The sequence below is a fragment of the Copidosoma floridanum genome, unplaced genomic scaffold (assembly GCF_036245765.1).
Source record: "Copidosoma floridanum isolate Cflo_tuat_1 unplaced genomic scaffold, Cflo_Japanese_pri ptg000021l, whole genome shotgun sequence".
Lineage (NCBI taxonomy): Eukaryota > Metazoa > Arthropoda > Insecta > Hymenoptera > Encyrtidae > Copidosoma > Copidosoma floridanum.
The window spans coordinates 31,895,958-31,913,568 of record NW_028321898.1 but is presented as its reverse complement, the minus strand read 5'-3'; the positions used below and the strand labels follow the sequence as shown (position 1 = coordinate 31,913,568).

The 17,611-nt window shown below is 44.5% G+C and overlaps 1 protein-coding gene and 1 non-coding gene across 3 annotated transcripts in view; both read right to left on the bottom strand.

Moving 5' to 3' along the window:
* Positions 1–17,611, bottom strand: part of Invadolysin (leishmanolysin-like peptidase, invadolysin) — a 142,297-nt gene that overhangs the window by 72,280 nt on the left and 52,406 nt on the right. The window lies entirely within an intron of this gene.
* On the bottom strand, positions 4,677–4,797 carry LOC111643176 (U5 spliceosomal RNA). The gene has a single exon (XR_002759659.2). It is a non-coding gene; the product is annotated as a U5 spliceosomal RNA (small nuclear RNA).

Here is a 17,611-nt window from a genome sequence, read left to right as displayed (position 1 = left end):
GCGCGCGTGGAGATATAATAAAATAAAGAGGAGTCAAAGGGAGCCGCAGTTCTTTCAGCCGCGGAGTGGAGTGTTCCCGTGAAAGCTATTATATTCACCGCCGATTGCGGATTTGATTCAGTGCGAGAAGTTCCCTCTCCCGAGTCGCTTTTACGATTCGAACGGAGGGTATAAAAAAAGCGGGCTCTCGGCTCGCCGACATTGGTTATGTCGGGCTGTGCTAAAATACGCGCAAAAGCCCCCTCGAAAAGGGCCATTTTTTTTTTTTTAATCTCCTCCCCTCGGCGCTCTTTCTTTGGATAATTTGCGCGCGCGATAAGGAAGGCGCAGTGAAAAATGAGAAAAGAAAAGAAAGCCCCGCGCACTTACGGATAAAAGAGACGGCAATTAGGAGCCGTAATTTCGGCGATAGATCCGAGGAATCGCGAAAAAGTGTCATTTTAGCCCCGGGACTCGTTATGTGATCCGAATGTCGGACCAACTCTTTTACGTTATCGAGAAGCGAGGAATCCTCGCTCAACTTTGAATTGAAAAGTCGAGTTGCTGCAACGTTGCTTTTTTTTTTTCAATTGCACGTTTTCGCGCCAAAGTGGTGATGGGGTCGGACGACGAGGAGGAGATTGAAAGGGCGCGTCGTTAAGCGGCCGCTTGTGCCGGTGTGGTCGGAACACGCGAAAAGTGAATGAATACTGTCCGATGCCAGTGTTTACGCCCAACGGGGCGATGTGGGATGGGTCCGCGTATGCACGTTTCGCCCCGGCGTCGCGGGAATCGAATTAAAACGTCCACGTTCCCGTGATAATGGGATTTCCCTGAATCGAGGGCGGAACTGCTGCGTTAGGGAAAAAAAAAACCTTCGCTGAAGTTGCATTTGCACACGCGAATCGCGTTGATTTGGATTTTTCAAGAGCGCACTCGGCGTTAATGGCATTTCGAGCGCTCTTTGATCGGATCCAATCGGTTTTTCGCGACAATGCCGAGCACTCTGGCACCAAAACAATCCATCCGGACACACGGAATCACGGCTCCCACACAGTCGATCATGGGGTGGATATTTCTGGAAAAAGGTTCATGAAACTTGGATTCACCATGTACGTGCACGGGGAGATCGTAATAACACATACGGTATGCCCCATCACGGGGGAGTTCGGGTCAAAAAGGGCGAGATAAAGACGGTAGGGGGGTGGAGGGAAAGTTGGTAGAGAGAGAGAGAGAGAATCCCAGCGTATTTTAAGGATTCCGGGCACATCTGCTGCTGGCCTCCTTCGGTGGGGGCTGCGATCACGTATTCGGGGCGACAGCAACACGGCGAGAGCGATTGTCAATCCGATCGCGACCGGTCGCTCACGCAGAGGCAGTCGTCAGCGCCGGATTGAGTATGCGGCACGCATCCCGAGCCATTTCGCTCGCTCGCTCCCGAACCTTCCCCCCTCTAATGAGCTCCAGATAGACGCTCTCTGACTTATTGAAATGGCAAAGTCGAATAGCTCTCGGTGAGCCATGATTTTCTGCGGTACGCGGAGATCGATCGCTGGTGGGCGTCCATTTTTTTGTTTTTACCTTCTCCCCGTTGGACGAGGTAAAAGCCAATGTACGTACGTAATGAAACACACGTGTGTACCTATCTGCAGAAATGTTTACGCGAGCTTTCGAGCTGCCGGCAACTTGCTCGTTGATTCGTACACGATGACTCTTGGCGGTGCGAGACAGACAGACAGACATCAGCTCCGGAATCCAATTAGACTGCAAAGATAGAGGAGGAGCGTGTGTACGGCGGCTGTATACCGTTCGTACATGTATCCGTCCAGATGCTCGTCTATCTGTCTGTCCATCGTTCCCTCTCCCGTCATTTCTGTGTCCGTCCGTCCGTCCGATCGTCATTGCGTTCGTTTGTTCTTCAATTTTGAGATCGCATGACTTACGACTACCGATGTGATTTCCCCACTGCGCAAAAATCAGTGGAGAAATTTTTTTTTTTCCGTCACCTTTCAGCACAAAAAAATCGCGTATGGTTGAGAAAGATTTTTTTATTTTAGCTCGATGCTTCGAATGCAAAAACACCTCGATGCGAGTTGCACTAACGTGATGGATTGCGTTTCACATAATGGTACTGTTTTAGTCACAAAGGGCCCGTGAATATTGACGGTGGAATACCACAAAGCAGAAGAATAACACTTTTACTGAATTTATACTTGGTGATCCAAGGTTTAGTAAACTGAAAACAAAGTTTTTTTTTTCTTAAAAAATGTTATCTCATTTTTGTTGTATAAAGTGTACATATGCACCACACAACAGGTTCAAGCACTTTGATGCTTAAAAATTCCATAAATTCGCAAAATGCATCTGCACATCAGCCCAGGGATATCCAACAAAAGACTGTTAAACAACCAAGCACAGGTGAAAGGCATCGCTGTCACTCGGACACAGTAGTACGGCAGCCCTGCGATACGGATAGGGGAGCGTGTGTATACCTATGCAGGGGCTTAAAATTCACGAGCGTCTGCACGGGCCGGCTCTCATCTCGAAGGAGCATATTACGGAAGGGACGCTTATCTCCGCTACCCTGCTTCGTACCCAAGTATCGGCTAAGTACGGAGAGTTTCTCGCCGTGTGTTGCGAACCCTCGCGCGCATATCAATGTGGCGTCACAGCCCAGTATAGGAAGCGGAGGTGCTCTCGAGGTTGCGCCTGACGTGTTGCAATATTGCAGGTGGTACATGCCGGGGATTTCTCGGCCCTGCATCTAATCGAGATGCGCCGGAGCGAGGCTCTTGCATTTCTGCGGTATCTATTATGCAACACGCAGCCGTCTATTGGCCAAGAACAATATTGTATTGACTCAAGGGGCACATGGTCACTCGAATACGAAACGTAGATAACACATGGTTGTTGTAATTACTTGTATTTTGTGTTTAAATTTTAAGATCTCGAAAGACTCGAGATGTGTGAGGGCAACGTGCCTTTCTTATGGTTTTTTGTTTCTATACAACAATTCTAAGTCACGAATGAAATAACGTCATATCTTGAAAAAAGTATTTAATAATTATTTCAACTTAATATAATATGTAGCATAACTTTTTATTGTTGGAATTTTGAAAGTTCTTGCTATTATTGATTAATCATTGTACATTATAAAACTAATGGAAGCCCTCGTCTTAAGTGGACGGTAATGCCAACTTCGCAGTAGTACATGATAGTCCGGGAGCCAGGGTACTTTTCGTAGCCGATGGAGGTCTATGGTTGCACCAAAGTTTTTTTCATGTATTTTGATGCGCTGAATCCGATTTTCGAAGGTGCTTGGCTGTAAAGTTGGCCGATTAATTGTTATAAACATTTTTTATAAACAAATAAGAAATTTTAATTTTTTTGACATAAAAAAATTTTTTTTAGATTCTTTGGCCAATTTTAAGACAAAAAGTATTCTTGTTATTTTTTCGTAAAACCCTTCGTTTACGAGTAAAAAATTCACGAAGTTTCGAAAAACAGGGTTTTTCACAAAATTCGACCATACGTTGCACATTCATTAATGCATATTTTTTAATCCAACACGGCTTAAAACTTTCGTATAATATAGTACTACAATAATATGGAATGAGCAATGTATGATTTGAATTGGATTTTTATCTAGCAATGCCTCATCGTTAGGTCTATTGCGCGCTTACGCGGTAAGTATGTACTGGAGACCACGCATGAGAGTTCATTATGTTTATTTATAAAGAGCTGCATTTAAACTTTCTTCCGATATTCTACTGTAAAAAGGAAAAAGGGTAAGTAGTAAAATAAGTTTATGCAATGGAAATGATAAACTGAGACTAAGAATTCAGTTAATTTAAGTTAATATGTCACCTAAATGCTTCATGTTGTAAAATGTACAAATTGTAGATAACGCAGATATTTGGGTTATTGGGAATTATTTATGCATTTATTAGATTCTTGTTGCTAAAAACATGATAGATAAATAAAAAAATTTTTTTTTCAAAAATAAAAAAAAATTTTTGTTTAAACAAATTGTTTAACAATATGCTACCTAACAATTTTTATGATGTGCATCCTTAAACATTTAAATAAGGAGTGAAAATATCGGAAGAAAGTTTAAATGCAGCTCTTTATAAATAAACATAATGAACTCTCATGCGTGGTCTCCAGTACATACTTACCGCGTAAGCGCGCAATAGACCTAACGATGAGGCATTGCTAGATAAAAATCCAATTCAAATCATACATTGCTCATTCCATATTATTGTAGTACTATATTATACGAAAGTTTTAAGCCGTGTTGGATTAAAAAATATGCATTAATGAATGTGCAACGTATGGTCGAATTTCGTGAAAAACCCTGTTTTTCGAAACTTCGTGAATTTTTTACTCGTAAACGAAGGGTTTTACGAAAAAATGACAAGAATACTTTTTGTCTTAAAATTGGCCAAAGAATCTAAAAAAAATTTTTTTATTTAAAAAAAATTAAAATTTCTTATTTGTTTATAAAAAATGTTTATAACAATTAATCGGCCAACTTTACAGCCAAGCACCTTCGAAAATCGGATTCAGCGCATCAAAATACATAAAAAAAACTTTGGTGCAACCATAGACCTCCATCGGCTACGAAAAGTACCCTGGCTCCCGGACTATGAGTGATACTCATACAGGTGAGAATATTATGCTTGATTAAATTTGTCGGCCCGACTTTCGTCGAGCACACTAAAAAATTGGTGACAGACTCATCAGGTGTTCCCCTCCACGGAAATCTTTAGTAAAAGGCGAAAGATTTAGACGTGTTATGAAGGGAAACCAGAGTAACGATGAAGGGGAAGCAGGTCTAACTTATACTCTGTTCGACTTGTTTTGCGTTCAGAGATCACTTTACCGTCAGACGTCTACCGGGCAATACTGAAACTATTCTTAGTCTGGCAGCACTGGCGGTAAATACGAATTTAAAATTTTTGAGACGAGCAGTGGTACTCCTCGAAGGTTGTGCTAAAAAGCAATTCATTGACCACCTCATGATTAAAAGATCGAGATCTATGGAAATCTCGTAATTAATAACAAAATATTTATAACTTTTTTTATCTCTCAGTGTTAAACAATTTAATAGTTACTAAAGGCTTATAAAATTAAAAATTTTTCTTATTCAGTTAACTTTGTTAATTAGGAACGCTTTAATAATTTTATTGCAAAATTTTTGTTCATCACAAATCACCTGTGTCACCGAGATATAAAAAGGTTTGAATATTTTTGTCGTCGATAATATGATAATAACGATTTGAGTACTAATTGTTCAAAGACAAACTTGTACATTTATGCATAAATAATAAAGTATATTTTCAATTCATCCATCCAATATTTATAAAAATTTTTATTAATTACAAAGAAAACAAAATCATATTATGTAGCAAAACAATTTCCAATGGACTTTTGGTTTAAAAATGGCTAGTAAATATATTTGAAATCGTTTGATTTTTTAGAAATGTTTTTTGCTCTGCCAAACATACAGAAAGGAGAATATTTAGTGTTCAGCTAGATTCATTGTGAATTTGTTCATCGCCATCTCTTCTGTAAACTGGAGCGAGAAATCAATGCCGCACCTGCCACAGACGACGATAACGATTATTCGATTACCGTGACGATCGAAACAACCAGATCCGATTGTCCCTTGATAATAGAATGACGACAACCGAAGAGTATGAAAAATGAAAAAAAAGACAAGTAAAACGAGGGTATTCTCCATAACTCGATCCGTCCCCTCCTTCTCTCGCGCACAATCTTTTTCCTCCAACCTCGACTCAAAGTCCGGTTGTTAAGAATAAAACGAAAGTCGAGCGAAAAAAAAGGAATGAAAAGAAAAGTCGCGAAATTTTCTCCAGTACCTATACCTAATAGCGCAAGTGCAGCAACCAAGACGAAAGCGAGAACAAAAAGAAAGAAAATCCCCCCGTTTCTTTTTTCTTTCAAACGAGAGAGAGACGCTTCTCTTCAAAATCTTTGCAAGATCTCCGGCGACTAATTGTAAGTACCATTATTCAGCTAACGATCCGGGGAGCGCGGAAAATATTCATGGACAAACTCCCCGAGGTGACGATCGGATTTCACCATTATACGTACAGCCAGCGGACGGAGGTTCTCTAATATAATTAATGGCCCGATAATTGTGTACTAATTGGACAAAAAAAAAAGGAAGAAAATCGAATTAATGGTCAGCATCTATTATACACACTGGGAAACCTCTCATTTAAATAGTTTATACATGTTAATCCCTCGAACGCACATACAATATAAATACAGACAGATGAAAATGCTGAAACGTTAATGACATTTATAATCGATGCGAGAACCGCGGCGCGCCTGATTGATTCGCCGTATAATCGCTGATTTTTTGTTTTGTTTTTTCCCGTTCATATTTCCTTCATTGTTCGTGCTAACGGTAGTTTGGTATTGCGCATCAGCGATGGAGAGAGAGAGAGAAAGGGAGGAATGGGCGAAGATTACGCTCGCGCGGTGTGGTGAAACGACGAGCACAATGACGGGAGCGGCAGCAGCGCTAATCCCGTATACACAGAGCCGCTAATGGATCATCGTCGTATACGCGGGGGGGAGGCATCAGCGCGAGAGACCTAATAAATTTGCGCTCGGCCTATCAGCAACAGCAGCCGCGGTGGTGGCGGAATCATCATCGACTACTATACATGCGCGTTCCCCACCGAAAGCGAGCATCACTGTAAAATCTTAGGCACACACATATAGGTACGCATTGTTAATCATTAGCAGTGCCGAGTGCCGTGTTTGCTCTAGATATTATATGTATACATATACCTATATATATATACACGAATAGAGGCTGCTGCACGCATGCATTAGGCCCCAATCGCAGTTTCTCTTGCACTCCTCTTGCCCCCCCCCCTCACCTCCTATACATGTATATATGTATTCGAGCGACGCACTGTACCCGCACACATTATGCGTCAGATGGTAAGAGGATCAGGCTCGTATATAACCCTCGTAAATTATGTACGCCATCGGGGGAGAGGAGACGAGTGTAGGCCGTAATAAACCAACAGCCGAAATCATCGGCGTCGCCGCCGCGAATCGGCTGCGGTGAAGTCTTGGGCGCTCGAAACACTGCCACTGACATCGCCGGTAGGTATTACCGTCAAAACACCTGAAAATCATCGGCCACTGCGAGCCTTCGAAACCCCGAGCCGACGACTGATTATTTTCTATCGAGGCTTGACAACGACTACGGGCCGGGCAACACGAGAGCAGAGGTGTTTCGATTGATTAGTTGCACCGTGATTTTATAAATTAATTACCAATTTTTTTTTTTAACGAGTGACACAAATGATGGAAATGTAATATAAAAAAAGGGCAAGAGTCGAAGTTTGCCTATACTTTGTGGAGTAAAGTGAAATTTGCAAGTTTCCGTATACCCTGGGTTGTATTCAAAATTCGTGCTCTCCCTCCTCCCGTTCCTCTTTGCAACAACAACAACAATGGGATCGAGCATCAGCGGCAGCTGCAGCGGGACTGAATTCGGATGATTAACTCGATGATCGATCGCGTTTATGTATACACATACAGCGGCGCGGGTAATGGCGGCAGAAGCTACTCGTCTTTGAATAGGGATTTTCATGATTTATGGCAGCCAAGCGGAGGGTCCAGAATAAGCAACTCGCGAGTCGTTGCAGGCCGGGGATAATGGAAAATCGATTGATTGTCGTGTCCCATAAGCAAGCATGGTGTAGGCCTGTTTGCGTATGCCCACCTGTCCCTGTCGTGCGTGCGAGCTTGGCGTTTGTACAACGTTTGTTGCGTCGACGCGACTAAAATAAACCGCTGACGCGGCGCCGCCCGCCCAACCCAACGCCTCGATTTGCAATTTTCCCGCAACGGGACAACGTATACCTACTAAGCGCTCGTACGTGCGGGAGAACAAAATTTGATTCCGTTTTAATGGTCGGACATGACGCGGTTTATTTTTAAAGGATTTCGTCGACGCGGTCTGATCGTTGCAATTAAATGCCGAAGCACGTGTGTGGTATCGCCTCGGCCGAGCAAGTCCGATTGATCTCGACGCGAAGCAGCATGAAAAAAAAAAAAAAAAAAAAAAAAAGAGCCCGTGCCCGGTGCTGTTTCAAATTGCTCGTATCCATCTGAAACATAATGAAAAAAAAACCATGTTTGGACGGGCGAAAAAATTCAATTAATCCAAACGTGTGCTGACGGAAAAACAACGAATATCGTTGCCACAAACTCTTCTCCTGTCTTAACCAAAATTTCATGTTCCGATTTTTTTTGTTTTTTTTTGTTTTTACTTGGTTGCATCACTTTTTGTTTTCCACCCACGTACTTGTCTCGCTTCCGTGTATTATGCACCGCATTGCCGATAGCCTAGCCGAAATTGAATCTTCTCGCTCCCACGGCATGCCCTGCCGCAGAGCACTGGTTGTCCGAGGGCAGTGGCGCGATGCATTTTTGTTGTTTTCCCCTATGGTTTCGCCCAAACTTCGCTACAGGTAGCACAACGGTGGTGGGCCGTGATAATAATTTTAACTAAACTCGCGGAAACATCATATCTCTTACATTTAGACACCAATCATTTTTCAAAAACCGGTGGGGGTTGAAAATTTCGAAAAAGGCGGTGTAAACGAGGGGAACACGCACCCATGAAACCAAGTAACGCCGAAGAGCTGGAATGCGGGACAAACAAAAAGCGCGGAACAAGCGTACACATACACACGAGGTGGAGGTGGAAAATAATAATTAGAGAGCCGAAATGCCGAAACTAGAGAGGACGCGCTCCGTTTTCGCAAGCGAAACGCAGGTACTTTATCCCTCGCGCGGCTTTCGAAAGTTGCGAATATTTTGCCCTGTTGGTTTACAAAGGAGAGAGAGAGAAAAAGGAAGAGGCGGGCTTTGCGAGCAGTGCTGTTCGGGAAATAACAACGGCCGAGGGAAGGCACAGTCGAGTCGCGTTCATTTGCGTCTACCGAATTTCTCAAAAGCGCGGATGACGCATCACGTAGAAAAAAAAAAAAAAGAAAAAAAAATAGTTATATATCGTCCCTCAAAATCTAACTGCAGATCAATGCATACGGAGAAACGAAGGATGAAAGAAATAAAGCCGATAGCAGACACGAAAAGCAGCTTTTCTCCAGCCGCATCAGCATCGGGGGGAAAAAAGCCTTCGGAAACGAGGATTTTCGAGCGAGCCGGGAAGATTTTCAATGAAGAGAAAGAGAGAGAGAAAAAAATTTATATCTATCTAAAGGTAAAAGCGTCGCACAGCCGAAAAATGTTTTCCGGCTCGTTGGTGTACTCTTTGTGTCGCGGGATCCTCTCGCGTTATTTCCTCTGCCAAAGGATTGTACATCGTGCGGACTTGCATCATCAGTTTCATCGTCGACAACCGTAACCCGATGGACGTAAGTACAAGTCTTGTTTTCGTCCTCCATCAGGATTGTACAACCCGTTCAATGGAGATACTCCTTTTCTGTAGACGTAAATGACTCGAGCGGATAGCCTCTCCATTCGCGCGTCTCAATTAGTCGAAAATGATAATCCACACTTCCTTCGCAGATGTCATTAATTTAATCAAATCGTCGGAAGTAATTCGAGGGTAAGGAGATGGGACATCATAGTTACTATGTATGCGAACTCTCTCTGTGAGCTCTATTATATGGGTACACCCGTGCGACAGCAGCCCCGGCAGGATCAAAGGGAATTTGCTATCGGTTTCGTAATTATGCGTGCAAATTGCAATCGCAAAAGGGGGGGGGAGACGGGGCAATGGTTGTAGCTACGTACACGGCATGTGTGCTCGGCTACGCGCGTCAAAAGCAAAAGGCCGCGTTCCCCGTCGTTTTTAACTGATTCCCTTTTTTTTAATCCCTCGTTTGGTGTCACAGCTATGAGTCATTAGCAAATGGCTCTCTCCCTGTCTCTTGTATATATCCCATACAAACAGATTTCGTCTGGGTCACTTTGAAAGGAAAATCGCAGCGGAAACTTTATACACGCAAACGAGAATTAAACACGCCATGAAATTACTGTATCCAAAATATTTTTCGGATTAATATACGGTGACTCGTATATTATTCGTATACACGAAAATGTCAAGCCTCGAGCAGTCGTAACGAAAATTTCCCAGATAAAAGAGTCGCATTGGGAATTCCTCGAGACCTGCACTAGTTTTAAGCATCACGAAAAAGGCAGAAGAAGCCAGAGCGGAAGTCGGTGTGGAGAAAAAAAAATAAAAGAAAAGAGGAAGCAAAGAAGAAGAAGAGGAGAGCGACGCATTACGCGGAGCGAGAAAAGCTCGCGCTCGGAGGCTTCTGAAAGGGAGCTGCTGGGAAGGGAGGTTCGCACTCCGGCGGCAGCCAGCAGCCGGGGTGGCTCCGGCTGTGAATTATGCAGACTGCGTTACGTCGGCTCGACGCAAAACTCGCTCATCGCCTATTCCGTTTCCGGTCTCTCGCCTCGTACACTCCCTGCACCGGCATATATACGTACACTTTGGCGATACTTCATCCCGATACTGCAACGTGCAGTCACGCGAAAGATTCCGATGGTATGGGTAATTGTACTCGTCTCGCGGTACTGCTTGAATTTTAAATCTCTGCCCTACTGTTTACCGGGGATGATGTTCTTTTTTTTCCACAAGCCGGAAATGGCACAGGAGGCGGGGTTTTCTCTCGATTGCTTGTAATTTCTGGATTTTCAACCGAGACAATGCAAGACGACGACGACGGCGCAGCCGAATTGGGTTTTCCCTCGGTCGTAAATTGTGCTCTCGCTGCTGCACATGCGTGGCACACACGTATACCCCACTGTGGATTTACATCTCGGAATTTACGGCCCCGGCGTTACATCTTTGCGCGCAGCCCGAGAGAGATTGCGGTGGGGAATTTTGCCTGTACTCCTAATTATCGCAGACCCCATAAATATGCCCCACGCATGTTTAAGCTTACACTGCTCGCATGTTATACGGGGGGGGGGGCACACACAATTCCCTGCTCGGGGCAATAATTATCTAGGTTTTAATTGGTGGCTGCCGTGGGGAATTTCGGCGTCGAGTTTTCCTGGAAAACCGGAAAAACGAGAAAACAAAGAAGAGGGAGAACGGAAGAGCTTGCGTCAATTGGCGAAGTGAAGAGAGCTAGAGAGAGGGGGGGGGCGTAAACTCCTGCGGATCCGTTTAATGAGGAGCGACGTTTGCAAATTGTTCTCCGGAGAAGGCGGGCGCGGTCTCGTCTGTTGCTGTTGTTAACCCTCCCAGAGGCGACAAGTCGATTCTTACTGTGCACAGTCTGTCTTGCGGGATACGGGGACTTTTGGCTCCCTCGAGTGTTTCCCTTCGCCCAATTAGCAAAATCATCGAAAAGAAACTGGATTCTGCCACCTGGTCGCACCAAAGGCAGCGCAGCTCTCCGTCCAATTATGTCACGTAAGGAGATGAAAATACTTTATCGGGATAACAAAGTTATTGTCACTTGCGGAGTCTATATTTGTCTCTCTTTTATTTTCCTCAGTTCAATAGAGCACAAATTGCTTTTTCACGGAAAACACTTGATTGTCCCTATAAATAACGGGATTGTCTTCAATCTTTACATTTATGAGTTATACATATAGTTTGTTTGGCAGTACATTTGTAACTGATACGGATGAATATGTATAGTACATTAAAATCCAATCCTTGCATGCGTAAGTGTTTTTGTAATAAAATACCAAAAAACGCACTTTTTTTATATAAAATCAACACGCTGTGTTTATAATGGTGCCGTAGGAATCGATACATTTATCCGAAAAATAGCGTGTACGGAATCTGTGTGCATATGAAACAGGTCATAAATTTCACAATAGATTGTAGGGCTTTTCCACAGTTAAAAAAAAAAAAAAAAAAAAAAAAAACTAACAACTCTAATTTTGTCGACGAAATGACCAAATAAAATAAGACAAATAAGTGAAATAAACCATGATTAAAACTTGCACATTTTGCTCACAAATATTAATTATGAGAAAAATATGCAAAAATATTCTATATTATTTTAGTATTTTTTAACCCTAATAAGTATGATAAAAAATGTTTACCAAATAATTGTATTTATCGAATTAACAAAAACAATGCTATTTGTTACAATTGTTTGCCACTACAATTATTACTTTTCATTAAAAAAAATTACCCGTTGGGCAAATATGTATGTAAGCTGTAGCTTTTGAGCCATCCAACAGACCACCTTATACATGCAACTGCGGGAAATTTATACAATTTGAAAAATTGAGCACAAACCAGTCGCAGTTGCCACATTTTATTCCGATGGTCATGTACGCACAGTATCGGTAAATACACAAAGCAACAAGAGGGATGTATCGTATACTCGCGCACACGTAGGGACTCGGTTCAGGTAATATCGTCGATACTCCGAAAGCGATAGCGTTGTAAGGGACGATTTCGCGTGCAAATTGTATGTACATCGAGTCGCCCCTTTCCCACCTCCTCTGTATATTTTTTCCATTACCCCGCGCACACGCAACTTTCTCCCTTTCCTATATACATCGATACGAGCCGTCGTAAAACAAGCCCGTCGACTCGAATGTCGGGCCGTGCGTGTGTCTGCATACATTATACTGTATATCCCGCGTAATCGCATGTATAGGTACACGGGCGCCCATATACGCGCGTCGCGCACAGTATATAGGTGGTCGATGAGCACCAGTAGAATGTAAATTACGGATTTTTCTCTCTGCACTGGTGCCGGCAGAGCGGTGTAACTCGTTGCGTTTCCCGTGCAATCGGAAATTTCACGAGTGCGTTCGGAGCGGGACGAAAAATAACAAAAAGTCGAGGCAACAAACGCCGCTGCGAGTTTTTTTTATTTCCATGTATCGCAGTCACGAATAAATTCGCCCGCGGGCGTGTAGCAGCTAATAAAAAATGACGGGCCCCGACGCGTTGGTTAAGTGGACGTCCGTCAGCTACAATTCCCCCGTGTTAATAATTCATCGTTTATTCGAAGGGTTTTTATCACCCCTCGATCTATTTTAATAAAAAATTCAGCCGCGCAAAGTGCTCTTTTTATACTTTTGCATAGGTACAGGTGACGGATTGCCAAGTACCCTCAAAATGAGAGCGCTGAATACGTAATTGACGCGTTACAGGAGGATATCCAATTAGTACCTGGAAAATGGATTGCTGTATAAGCTTTTCGAACAAAAAGGAGAATGATTGGATGTTCTACTGGAATATTCAATGCGATATGTTTCAAAAAACCAGCTCTCACGCGTTGCCGCGGTAGTAGTTGATGTTCCATTTCACTATATCCTCCGCGGAAAAAGAAAAATTCGCGATTTATGAATCGATCGTAAGTTTTAACACATAATGGGCCCGGGCTTTTGTAACCTTATGGCTCTTGATAGGTCTGGTATATATACCCGACACCGTGAACTTTCCTCTCGTGAAATTTCAGTCGAGTGGGATTCTCCGGAAACTCGGCCGAGTCTCGATAGCGAAAGTACGGGACGCAGATGGAATTTCAAATTCCCGGAAGTCTTGGGGGCTCCGTTTCGAGAATCGAGCTTTTGAGATTTACTTCGGAGTCCCGGCGACTAATTGAGCACTTTGCGATTGTGTTTCGAGGGGCCAAAGTTTCCCCGAGAGAACTTGGACCCGCTGCAATTACAGCGCCGCCGTCCCTTTGTAAACAACATTTTTCTTTCTGCTTTTTTCCTCTCCAGCGACAAGCGCAACGCGTTAGCTGAAAGTCAAAGGAGCTCGAGTCCTCCACCGGTCCTCGCAACATAGTCTCTCACGGCGCTGCGTCCGAGTTTCTCGAATTAGCCGAGTCGAAAGTTTGGAGGTCTGGTCCCGAGTATATTGCGAGAGCCCGACGGACATTCCCGACGATGGTTTCTCAAACTGTACCTACGCCCAATTTTAATTAATGCCAATTGAGGCTCCCGTTGATTGACGGTGGAGGGATTTCGTTACTCCTGTTTGCCCCTCCTCCCACCAACCGAAACCTCAAATTACCCTTCATTGAGCTCGAAATAAATTATTTCGTTAATGCAGGTATCGTCACTGGTTTTAATTTAATAAACATTTACCGCAAATTCATACAACCTGATACACGGGCCAATTTCCAAATTGGAATTACGTTACGTCGGGTTAATTTGGAAGTTGCTTATGTAACTCTAATGGGAGATTTATGATCCGTCGGTTAAACGTGTAATCCAAGCGCTTTGATCATCATTAGTTCATAGTTTTACACAAAGTATATATACACTGCCGAAAACAAACAAACAACTTTGTGGTGAACCAAAAATTATAATCCTTGAACTATATTCAACAGTTGGAGCATCTGAAAAATAGTAGGCAGAGCTTAATTTTACCGCAGGGAAGGAGAGAAAGAACAAGTCTTGGACCACATAGTCACTGTGCAATCGCGGCATCATCATTTGCATCCCTCCTCCGGTTGGCTACACTACCCCCCTAAAGTAGATGTAAACACTCGTGTTATCCTCGTACTTTTTCTCGTCAAATCCCGCGCTAATTCCCCACCAATGGGGACACTTGCGGAGTTGGGGTGGGTATTATTATTCGGCCATATCGCGACTCTTATTTCAGCGTTGGCGCGTAAACGTAAGCTCCGGGGCCCCCCGAACGCAGCAGCGCTTCCACTATTGCTACCGGCGGCCCGAGCATAATCCCCCGCGAAATTCCGTCCGCGCTGCAGTTTCGCGTATTTGCATACCCTAAACCCTCGGCCCGAGCTCGCATGACTGAACGCCGAGCGATGCGAAAGTTAAAGCCCGCCTCCTTCCCACCCCCTGTGCTCCCTCGAGCTTCGGCCCGAATCAACAATGCAGGGTGTGAAGTTCGGAGGACCGGCAGATTCTGTTGTTGCGCTACCGCAGCTGCTGGACGCTTCGAGGAAATGGTTTGCGGCATTCCAGCCGCACCTTGCAGAGTTATCGCGGCACGAGCGGACACGATCGGGATAATACTGTATTTTTTATTTCGTTTATCCCTAATTGTTCGAGCCAAACTTTTTTAAACGACACCATTTGCCCCCTTGGGTTTCGGGTGTCAAGAGTGTGCGCATCAATTAGTCACGGGGGGAGGGAGTCGCTCGGTGGTTGAATTATTCATCGAAGGCAGGGCTTCGTTTTTTCGATGACAGCAGCGAGTACAAATTCGTTGAGACGACGGCGAAATGTATTCTCGGGCATCGGGATTACGGGGGGGGGGGGTCTCGTGAATCTCGGGTGCTTTTCTAAAATTCAAATGACCGCGTGCGCGCCAAATTGGAGAGGAGGAAAATACATTATGCCGCCACAGAGCCCCTCTCTCGGCTCGAGGGGAATATCCTGCACAACGACGGTACGTTCCGATCTAAATTAAAATCGTCGTTTCGTGAAGCTAATTTTTTTTTCTTCTTTTTTTTTTTTCACCCCCTAGCGACGTCGTCAGAGAGTGCGTCGAAAAAAGTATGTACCTTCGTCATCGCAAACATTTCAAGATAGAAAAAGTCAAGGTAGATTTACCCGCGTACATGAATATGTTTATCAAGTGATTTGCGTATACAGCGGCAGTGAAGTGTAAGTGGTGTACACGCGAGCGAGGCGGAGAGCCGCGCGTCCAAAGTTCGCAAGAGTCGGGAGGGTGACTTTTTCAGAGTTCGCTCCCACCTTTGCCAAGTTTTTCACGGAACGGAAGAAAAACAAGCCAGCTCGAGGATGACATTTTTCCCGCATGTCCCCCCCTGTCAACTTGATGAAGAAAACTTTGCGAATAATCGAAAAACAAAAAAACAAAAAAAAAAAAACCCGCGTACACGACATCTTAGACGGATATTCCGTACATAGGAGAGGAGACTCGAGGTACAAGTAAGGGAGACTGTGGTTTCTCTGGTGTTGATATCGGACGCAATCTCGTAAAATTGCCGGCGGCTTTAACGACACCGTGGATGAGCATCGACGAGGGACTCAACTGCACTGTGTACACATGCACCGGGGCCGTGATGTATACGAGGACATTAAGATGCCGAGCTCGAGGATGATGATACCCTTTACTGTCGGCCGTAAAATTTTCACCGGACCCCAAACAGCCGATCGGCGCAAACGGTGAATACACGTCGAATAGCCCAATGAAAATCAAGCGAAACAAGAGAGCGGGCGTACTTATATATATAAAAAAAAAAGGAAAAAAAGTATATTTTTGCGTGTCCCGGGAGGGGTTGTGCGTTTATACGAAGGCTGTTACACAAAATGGAACATTTGAGCGAAGAAGTGGCAACAGCAGGTGAATGTTTAATCCCTCGCGGGAGAGGGGGTGGAGGGACAATACCCGCGGGAGAGAGCGACGTGGCCGCTGTTGATTTATGATTTTCGCCGCGCGCGCTCGACCCTATAAACTCTCCCTCGATCTCCCTTTTATATTTCCCTTCGGCTCGCGTGTGCGCGTGTCAACGCCGGTATAACAGCGCCGGCTCGATGTGCCGTGTCCGATAAGTCGTCGACGCTTGTGTAGGTTACCCGCCTACAATCGAGTGCACGGCTCTGTATGAAGTTATTAACTCTGTACCTCCATGTGTGTGTGTGTATGGTGGGGCTGGGCCCCGAATCTGGAAAGTGGGGCTCTGCCACGGGTACATATATATTACGGGGTTGTTGTTTTCAAGACCCCCGTAGGCTATACTTAGCGCGGAAAGTTGCCCTGCAATCTTGAAAGTCTCTGCAATTCCCTGGCTGCAGCCCCCGGGCTGTCATTAGGGCATTAGCGAGGCGACACTTTAGCCCTTTCCTCTGCTTTTGCGCTGAATCGTAAAAAGTAAAAAAGAAAAACTCTATCTTTCAAAGTTTCATTTATTTTTATTTTTTTTCTTGAGATAAAAAAAAGGGCAGCTAGCAAGTATAATTGGGCGTCGCTGGAGCGCGGGCCACTTGATTTTCATCCCCTTGGAACGGCGTGCATCCCAATACAGTTCACCGGCAGCGTAATAGTATAAAACTCGCGGATAAATTTTCCCCAACTCCCCCGTGGTGGTGGAGAGCGGGTAGTATCTCCTAATACCTTTTCTGAGACTCCGTCGCGCTACTCTCGTATAGGATAGCTGCAGAGTATGAGGGGGAGGGGGGGCCCTAATAAGTGGTGGATAGGTATACATATAGAAGCAATAACAGTTCGGAGCTCGAGCAGCCTCCTCGCGCTAGTAGTATAAGCCCGAGTATGGCCAGACCCCACTGCGCTTCCCAAGAAGTCGTACAGTAAAAACAAAAACGCAGCAGCAACGCATTACCGTTAATTGCCTGAGATACAATTGCGCCAAGCCCCCCCCTTCCGGTGCTCGTTGCTTCCCTTTCTTTCGTTTCACCCCTCCCTTTTTTTTTGTTTTTTCTCCCTTTCTTATTCCGTTTTCGCGGAGGAGGCAAATTGTCTCGGCGTTCGGTGCTGTGCACGCTCGGGTCGGCTCAAGTGGCGCGCCAATTTAGCGCATAGCAGCTCATTCCATCCGAGCGAAAGTAAGATAAAGATGCATATATACGTATATAGAGTCGGTTCTTTTATCAAAATTCCATTTCCGGGTGGCGGAGAGCCAGTCCGGCCTTGCGTGCGATGGCC